A 9,858-nucleotide genomic window follows, 5' to 3' on the forward strand; every position below is an offset into this window, starting at 1 on the left:
ATCTTACTCTGGAATAGCAAATTTAGTAATATTTTCACTCTTTATCAGTTTCCCTCCTTATGAAAAACATGTTCTCATTCTAAATAATTCAAAAATTTCATAATTATGAAATATAGAAAGTGAAAGTTGCCTGCAATCCAGGGATAGCCACCATTAGTGGCAGGATATTTTTCTTTCACATTTTTTTCTATTAATCCTTCTCCCACCCTCAGTACTGGGGATTGCACCCAGGGATGCTCTACACTGAGCTAGATCCCCAACCTGGCCCTTTTTATTTTGAAACAGTGTCTTACTAAGTTGCTGGAATTGGCCTCAAATTTGTGATCCTCCCACCTCAGGTTTCCAAGTAGCAGGGATTACAGGAGTACATCATTGCACTTGGCTTCTTATTCTTTTTCTTACTTTTTTAAAAAAATATTTTAGTTGTCAATGTACCTTTATTTTATTTATTTATATGCGGTGCTGAGAATTGAACCCAGTGTCTCACACATGCTAGTCAAGCACTCTAGCACTAAGCTACAACACCAGCCCCTCCTCATTCATTTTTAAGAGTAACATATTCTTTTACTATCTGATGTACCATAATTCAACCAAATCCCCTTGTAGTGGACATTTGTGTTACTTTCAGAAATTTGCCTTTTTAAAATGCACAGGAAACATTCATGCTCTCACGTGCTTATGCATCCATGTACTTTCTAATTAGCATTTTAATTTATGGAAATTAGTATCGTAACTTACAGAAGAAAATTCCACTGGCTAAGTGGTATTGCAAGATAAAGAGTTTTACTTTTGATAGGTACGGCCAAACTGTTTTCCAAAATGTTGGTATCAATTTATATTTCCAATGATAGTATATAAGAACTTAAATATGTAATTCTTAAAAACAAATTCTGTTCACAAACTGTTTCATCAGGAAGCCATACATGTAATGGTTACATGCATTGGATCTCAGTCAGGTTTTATGGCTACAACAGAGTCTGTTCTCTGATGTCCTTCCTGTGTGACCTGAAGCAGGCAACTAAGCCTTAGCTCTATTCACAAAAGTGAGGATGATAGTAATGGCACCCTTTCAAGTATTTATCCCTTGCTGCATAACAAGTTGCTCTAAAACACAGGGACTTAAGACACACAAATTAATTATCTCACAGTTTCTGTAAGTTAGGAATCTGTTTCTGGTTTATGGTCTTTTACAAGGCTGTGATCAAGGTACCAACCAGGACTGCAGCCATCTCCAAGGCATGACTGGAGAAGTCACTTTCAAGTTCACTGGCATGGCTGTTGACAGAATTCAGGTCTTCAATGACTGTTGACTGAAGATGTCAGTTCCTTGCCAAATGAATATCTCTATGGGACAGCTCACAACATAGCGATTGTTTTCCCTCAAAGTGAGCAAGAGGGGCACCCAAGACGGAGGCCAGTCTTTTTGTAACCTAATCTTTCAAGGGATATCTCATTGCCATGCTGTGTCCTACTTGTTGAAGAAGTCACTAAATTCAACCCACACTAAGATGAGTGTGTTATACAAGGATATGAATATCAGCAGGGGTCATCTTAAAGGCTGTCTACTATGCCTCTCATGAAAGGGTAATGAGGTTAAAGTGAATTAATGCAATGTAAAGTAATATGCACGGTGTCTTATTTTAGTAAGCACTCAAAAAAATGGTTTGTTGTTATTAGTTACTGTTTTTACCATTATCATCCCATTATCCACATTCATTTTCCTTTGACAGTATCACAGTAAAAACAGAAGAATGGCATGTAAAAAAAAAAAAAAAAAAAAAGCCACTCTTTGGATTGTGTAGCAGGCAGTGTTTACTAGGAAACAAACCTTCCCAAATGAGATAATGTAGGCAGCTTAAAAATTTAATTATTTACAAAAGTGCTTAGGAAGAGGAACTAGGGATGGTGCCCTGGTCCAGAACCAGGCCAGCAGCAAGTCCTTACTACCTCTAGGCCTGAAAGGGAGGCAATTAACAAGAACTGGGAGGGAGTAGCTCCAGGAGGGGGTTGCTGGGAGGAGTTGTGATCTTCAGCAGAAGAACAGTGCCAAGCCATGGTGACCCAGTAGGGAGAAGGCTAGAGTAATCAATATCCAGACCTAGCCCTCTCCTCCAATTGTTGCCCATCACATAAGTCCAGTCAGGAGCCAGGGGCCAAGGAAGCCATGATGCAGTCCATGCAGGTCAACCTTGCTGACCTGGAGCTGTATAGAGAATGTGACCGCATACTGGAGGGATGAATGGAAAATGCCCAGCATGCGCGGGTCCAGCTAGTCACTGGTGGCATATTTCCTGGGGACCAACACCAAAATCCCTTCATGTAAAATAGGAACAGAAAGAAAGTTAATCCTGAGATTCCAAGATAGTAGTCAGGGAGGGGTGGGATCAGGGAGCACTATACCAGGGAGTCAATCCAGTCTTGGCTTAGAGTACTCCTATAGAGTTTATATTTAGGCCAGTTACGAAGTTCCAGGGATTTAAACTCATAGACGGAAGATGGTTCCAAGGAAATGCCTCAGGAAGCTCACATGAGCTATAGGTTATATGTTAACAGGAAAAGGATATAATAACATGAAAGGTATTTGTTTTGCTGGTATATTCTGATTATACAGTCTGATGATTCTGACTGATGGTCACACCTTGTTTTTTTTGGTAAGGAACTGGAGGAGGTACCTGCCAAAGACCTCAGGGGCTGGCAAAGGTATACAGTTTTCCAAATATCATTCCATAATGGTATCCTGGAGCCTCACTGTGGTAAAAGAAGGCAGTGCAGCTGGAGGGCCCTGGAGAAGTGGAAAAATGACCGAGCAACGAGTGGACCCAAGGAAATCATGGAGGGCTTCTCCCCTCCTGGCATCTACATTCACATGGAGTCTGTGAAATTTCACTTTTTAAAAAATAGTTGTTCCCATCCTTTAAACCCATGGAAGTGGAGGACACTGCAGAGATCAGGGAAGGTTAAATTTGTTTAAATTATTTCTTAACTATGGCAACTGATATTTCTTTTTAAATGCTTTGGGAAGGTGCTAGTGAAATATGAGCTATCTGGAGACAACCCTTTAAAAGGTGATGAGGGAACTTGCTAAAGTCACAAGGGTATTTTGGAGAACTAGGGATAATAGGAAACTGGAGGTGGGAAATGCCACAGGATAAAAGAGACATCAAAGGAAGACTGTCATTTAACACTGACTTAGATGAACTCATCCTCAGGAAGGCCCGTGACATATATATTAACAGATCCTTCATTGTGGACATTTAGAAGACAAGAAAATTAAAACCCATAAGTGAAGAAACATTGGACAAATCCCTTTTTTAAAAATTATATATTTCAGCCAGGCGTGGTGGCATACACCTGTAATTCCAGTGGCTCAGGAGTTCAAAGCCAGCCTCAGCAATGGCAAGATGCTAAGCAACTCAGTGAGACCCTATCTCTAAATAAAATACAAAATAGGGCTGGGGATGTGGCTCAGTGGTCGAGTGCACCAGTACAATCCCTGGCACCAATAAAAAAAATGCATATTTCAATGTTGATGTTTGCACAGGACTAAAACTCTTAAAAAGCAAACACATTAGCTGGGCATGAAGGCATATACCTGTAACTCCACCAACTCAGGAGCTGAGGCCACAGGATCATCAGTTCAAGGCGAGGCTCAGCAACTTAGTGAGACCCCATCTCAAAATAAAATAAAAAGTCTGGGGATGCAGATCAGTAGTAGAGCATCCCTGGATTCAATCCCCAGTACTGGGGGGCTGGGGAGTGGGAGACAAACATATTAAAGATGTTTATTTGCTTTCAACAATTCAAGGACAAAATGTCCCTTGTCATGCTTCTTCCTCCTGTTAATTTCCTTTTCTCATTTTTAAGGGCTTGTTACTTGCTCCACCAGCTGAGGGAGAGCATGAGGAGATAAGTTCTGTACTGTCATTTGAGATGCTCAGTCACGTGTGGTCTGTGGAGAAACAGGAGAAGCTCAGGAAAACAGTTAAGTCTACACACAGTTCCTAGAAACAGGAGGGACTACCCATGCAGCACCAGGGCCACCAGCGTGGATCAAGGGGCACACAGGGCCAGAGCAAGGGGACAGCCTAGGTCAGAGCCTTTATTAGAGATTCTGCAGGAGAGGAAAGGCATGGCAAGGTAGACAGTTATTAGGACTGGCTTGCCTGAATAATTTCAAAGTTCTAAGCTAAGAGGTGGTCTGTTTGCCCTGGGATGACTGAAGCAGAGGGAGCTGCATTCTGAGTGAATGGCCAGATAGAGGGTTAGCTCTAGTTTGGTTAGTTTACACATCAAAGGCCTGGGCTGGGGGCACAATTCAGTGGTACAGCACTTGCCTAGCATGCCCTAGTCCCTGAGTTGGAACCTGCTATCTCTAGGAATTGACTGGCCACAGAGAAGGAGTCTTTCCCCAGCCAGAAAGATGCTAAAACAATAATAATGATGCTAATAAACAAAAAATAAGAAATGTGAACAATGTAGAGATTGAAAGAAGTATGAATAGGAGATTGTCCTCAGAAAGTGACTAAGAAGGAAGGAAGCATGAACTTGGACCTCACACCATCTCCACAATCAAAATGGGGAGGAGAAGAAACATTTGGCTTCCATTGTGTCCCTCCTCTCACCTTCTGGACAAAGAAACTGAGACCCACTCGTGGTGGCTTGCACCTATATTCACAGCTACTCAAGAGACTGAGGTAGGAGGATCACTTGAGTCCAGGAATTTGGGGCCAACCTGGGCAATGCACAACCCCCTCCCTCACCAGAAGAAAAAAAAAAAAAAAAAACTGAGCCACGAAGTTTGTGGACAGCCCATTTAAAACTGGTTTTGTAAAGGGTGGAGTGTATTGTACTGGCTTGTGTAAATGAAGAACCCAGAGGCAAAGGTCAAATGGACTGGATGCACAACCCCTATGACATTAGCAGGATCTGGCTGCCCCACTTTCTGGTGCCATTTTCCCACCCTGCTTTTTCTGAATGGGCTCCACTGTCAGGTAGCGTCTCTCTTTGTGATGACCCCAGCATCTCAGGCTTATATTATCTGGTTAGAAATCTCAAAGGAAAGACCACATGTCCATTCCAGCACCCACCTTGTGCCAGGAGGATGGAGTAAGCCAATTGGCCTGTTCTGAAAACATTCAGCAACGTGGATAGAAGAAGGTGGGGGTAGACAGAGTCCTAAAGGAAACTAGAGATGCTGTTTTCACAAGAAGGCAACGCGTTTGCCTGCCAGCATGTAGATAAGCACTCCCCTGCAACAAGCAAAGCCTGGTGCTTCTCTCACACAGAGCGTCCTCCTGTGGCAGAGCCATGGCAAGGCAGAAAGTCTGAATTTATCCAAGTCACTCAGGCAGGTCACTCATGCCGTGGTCGCCAAAGTGGTCTGCTTCCCAAGGTGATGCTCAAAAGATAAAACATCATTTGCTACAGATGATATTGTTTCTAAGTTTAAAATATAATGAGGCCAGGTGTGATGGTGCTTGCCTGTACTCCCAGGAGGCTGAACTGGGAGGATCACAAGTTCAAGTCCAACCTCTGCAATTTAGCAAGATCCTGCCTCAAAATAAAATATAAAAAGGTTTTGGGATGTAGCTCAGTGATAGAGTGCCCCTGGGTTCAATTCCCAGTACCACAAATAAACAAACTTTGCTAACATTTAACATATTGGCACAGGAGCTCTCCTTATTGAGTTGGCCCAATGCATGCCACATGTGGTACAAGAAATTCCATGGGAGAGGAGGGGGCATGGGAAATATGGAAGCACTGATGTTGTTGCACATGTTTATTCTCTGCTTGCTTTGATATATGACTTGTATATATGATCTTTCAGTCTGTCTTCAATTTTTAATTATTTTTTGAAGATATCTTCAGTAGAATGCTTGCCTAGCTTGGGCAAGGCCCTGTGTTCAATTCCTGGCAAGAGGGAAAGAGGAAGGGGGAGGGAGGGGAGAATGGAGAGGAAGAGAGAAGAGAAAGAGGGGATTTCTTTAAACACTCGAATGAAAGGACCTGTATGAAGATGCTTACTGTAACATTATTTGTGTGGTCCCCACCCTTGGGAGAGTGGAGAGGTAAAGAGTAAGAGAGGCAAATGTGAGTGTGACATGGTGGGAGAAGCAATGGATTCAAAATCCACAGAGCAACTTGGTGAATCTTCAAATCTAAGGCTAATGAAAGAGAGAGAGGCGGGGGGCGGGGGAGAGAGAAACTAATTGTGATACATAATCTAATAGCATTTATACAAAGTAAATCTACTTAATGCAAAATAATAACACTCATTTTGCCAGAACTCATACCAAAAGATTTACCACTAGATAGATCATTCTAGGTAATCACTAGAAAGACTACCTATATTGGAAGGGGGGATAAAAGTCAACAAACACCTGCCTGCTACACACTGCACAGGGTTTATAAAAGAGAGAGACAGGAAGCCATGAAGACAATGTGTTATGGGCCCCAGAGGGTAATGAGCTCAATCCTCTGAAATGAGCTGTTAAAACTTCCATGTTTAACCCTGGGCATGGTGGCACATGACTATAATCCCAGTGTGTTACCTATTCAGTAGTTTAGAAAAGAGTAAGTTCCCTTCATCTGTCCCTTTAATGTACAGTGAGTGATGCCTTAACAATGAAAAAGAAATGACTTTTGAAAATAAATCTGTGCTATGGAGAAGGTATTTAAAAACAAACAGACAAACAGATGTTTAGAAAGGCTTCCATCATCCTGTGGTCTTGTTTCTAAAAAACAAATAGGTTTGCACACCTGTAATACAAGTGGCTCAGGAGACTGAGGCAGGAGGATCGTGAAGTTCAAAGCCAGCCTCAGCAACAGCGTCATGCTAAGCAACTCAGTGAGACCCTGTCTCTAAATAAAATATAAAATAGGGCTGGGGATGTGGCTCAGTGGTTGAGTGCCCCTGAGTTCAATCCCCAGTACACCCTCTTCCACCAAAAACAAACAACGCACACACACACATACACACACGCAAACCCTCAGGAATTTTGGATCTATTTAAAAATCTTCCAAAGTATTTTGGAATAGCAGGAGCATGTCTGAACCGTTTGTTGAGAATATAAAATGCTTAAACGTTGGACGGAATGAAGGGGCGCAACGGACGCCCCTGACCTGCGGTACCCAGCGCAAGCTGGCCGTCCACACCTAGCGACTTGCTTAAGGTAAGCGTGGAGATGAGGGGCTTTGCGCAGCCACCTGCTGGCAGGGGGACTAGAGATCTTGTAGCAGAATTAGAAAAAGGCAAACAAGGAGGAACCCAAGTGGCTTTGTGGCTTCATGTCCAGCACTCTTGCCCTTCACCTGGGCGCCTGGATCCAGCCCCCATGCTCATGTTTCCTCCCGTAGTGCCCACAGGCCCCAGCACCCTTGGCATTGCCCTTGCCCTCAGTCTGCAGCCTGCCCTTTGAGTTTCCTTACCCTCAGGTAGGCTGTCTCCCCCTGGGCAGTTCCTGGGGGTGAGAGGGTTACCCCTTCCCAGCATTTCCTATTCCTGTGGGGCACACCCCAAAGTATTAAGAGTAGCTTTGTAATTTATACATGCGCGCACACACACACACGTATATACACGTGTCTGTGTGTGCTCGTGCGCGTGTGTGTGCATGGTGCAGGCAGGGGTATAGCTTAGTGGTAGAGTGCTTGCCTAGCATGTGAGGCTCTGGGGTCAATCCCCAGCAATTAGATAAATAGATCATAGATATAAATGGGATTGGAAAACAAGAGCAATTTCCTAAGCATGCTCAGTACTGCTCTTCCCAGCTGGAGCTAGGAACCTCTGTGAAGCCTCTTCTACTATGTCAGCTACGTGTTCAAAAACAAATGGTAAACTTAGAATTGGATCTTCAAATCCCTTTACAACAAAGTTTAACCATTGATTTAAAAAATATATTGAAGCGGGAGCTGGGTGTGTAGCTCAGAGGTAAAGTGCTTGCCTTGGTGCCCAGGGCCTTAGGTTCAATCCCCAGCACCAAACAACAAAAAGCAGCCAGTAGCCCCAGCAGCTCAGTGGGAGGCCTCAGCAATTTGGTGAGACCCTGTCTCAAAATGAAAAATAAAAAGAGGCAAAACCAAAAACAACAACAAAAAAGCAGTAAAAAGATCAGTGGTTTAGGACAGTGTGCGAGATAGTATAATGGCTTATGATACTGTAATGGTAAATGTATGTCATTATAAAATTGCCCAAACTCACAGAATGTACAACAATAAAAGTGAACCTTAAACTAGGACTTTAGTTAATAATAACAATAGTAACAATATCAATAGTGGCTCATCAATGGTAACAATGTACCACACTAAAATGAGGTGTTATTAAAGGGGAATCTGGAGTGAGGGTAATGAGGGGGCATGTGGAACTTTGTACTTTCTGTTCAATTTTTCTGTAAACCTACAACTGCCTCCCAAAATAAAGTGTATTTTTTAAAAATGAAGCATATTCAATCATAGTCCTCTTAGGAAAGATATTTTCATTGCATTTTTTAATGTGAGAGCAAATATTTTTGGTACTGTTAATCAATAAAATATTTTTGAAATATTGTTTATCCTTAACTAACTTCTTTGAATTTGTATTTTCATGCATATTTAGCCATGTATAAAATAGATTATTACAGTAACATCAATATAATTTATACATTAATCATTATCAATCTGTAGAGATGCAACCTTAAACATTGTTTATTTGTTTGTTGGGTACCAGGAATTGAACTCAGAGGCACTCGACCACTGAGCTACTTTCCTTTTTTTGTGTGTGTGTGTGATGCTGGGGATTGAACCCAGGACCTTGTGCTTTGGAGGCAAGCACTCTACCAACTGAACTATATCCCCAGCCCCAGTCCTATTTTGTGTTTTATTTAGAGACAGGGTCTCAATGAGTTGCTTAGCGCCTCGCTATTGCTGAGGCTGGCTTTGAACTTCACAATCCTCCTGCCTTAGCCTCTGGGATTCCAGGTGTGTGCCCAGCTAAACATTGTTATTCGTACCATGCACAAATTGTTTGGCACTCTTTGGACTGACAGTTGCCTAGGGAGAAAGTAGACTTGATTGATACAGTGATTGCATGCAGTGGAGGTAGCGCTGAGCTCTGTGCCTGGTGGCACTGGAGATGGATCCCAGAGGTTGCCCTCCTGGGACGCTGGTCAGGTGGCATCCAGTGAAGGAGTCCAGTGGAGCAGCAGTCATGATTGTGGGCTGAGGAGCTTGTTTTCTGCAGAGAGCATATAAAACAGGACATTTCGTGACCTGATTAAGTGACAGGCAGGCCAGGGAAGCAAGTGGGGAGTTGCTGGACCATTCAGATCCTCTTGCTGGAGGAGAAAGAGAGACTGGCAAAGTCACCTTAGATGACTAAGAGATAAGCTCTTAGAGAGTGGGGTAAGGAAGGAAGGCACTGAAGAGATAAAACAACTGGCTTTGTGGATTTGGGTTGAGTCCCTGAGAGTTCAAGACAGGCCTTAGACTAGATGCACCTGACAGCACTGTGGCCGGTTATCAGAAACTGGGAGATGCACTCTGGGCTCAGGCCTCCAGGGATTCTAACCACCACAATGGACTTTGCAAAGGGAGATAGCTGAGCTCGGAGTCAGTTCAAGTCCCTGCGGATGATGATGGGTTGGTTAAGGACTCCCTTGTCTCTGTCTGAACAACCAGCTTGGGAAGAAGTCTCTTGCTGGAATCACTTGCCCATGTTTAGGGAGGGGAGGTCGGACAGGTTTTTGTAGGATGAACACCAGATGGATTCTAGGTCTTGCTTTACCCTGTTGAAAATTCTCTCCCCCTTGGGACCCATGTACAAAATGAACTGGCCAAGCCCCCTTCCTGCTTTTCAGGCATGTGGTAAATGCAGCCAGCACTGCC

The sequence above is a fragment of the Sciurus vulgaris genome, assembly GCF_902686455.1.
Source record: "Sciurus vulgaris genome assembly, chromosome: 3".
Classification (NCBI taxonomy): Eukaryota; Metazoa; Chordata; class Mammalia; order Rodentia; family Sciuridae; genus Sciurus; species Sciurus vulgaris.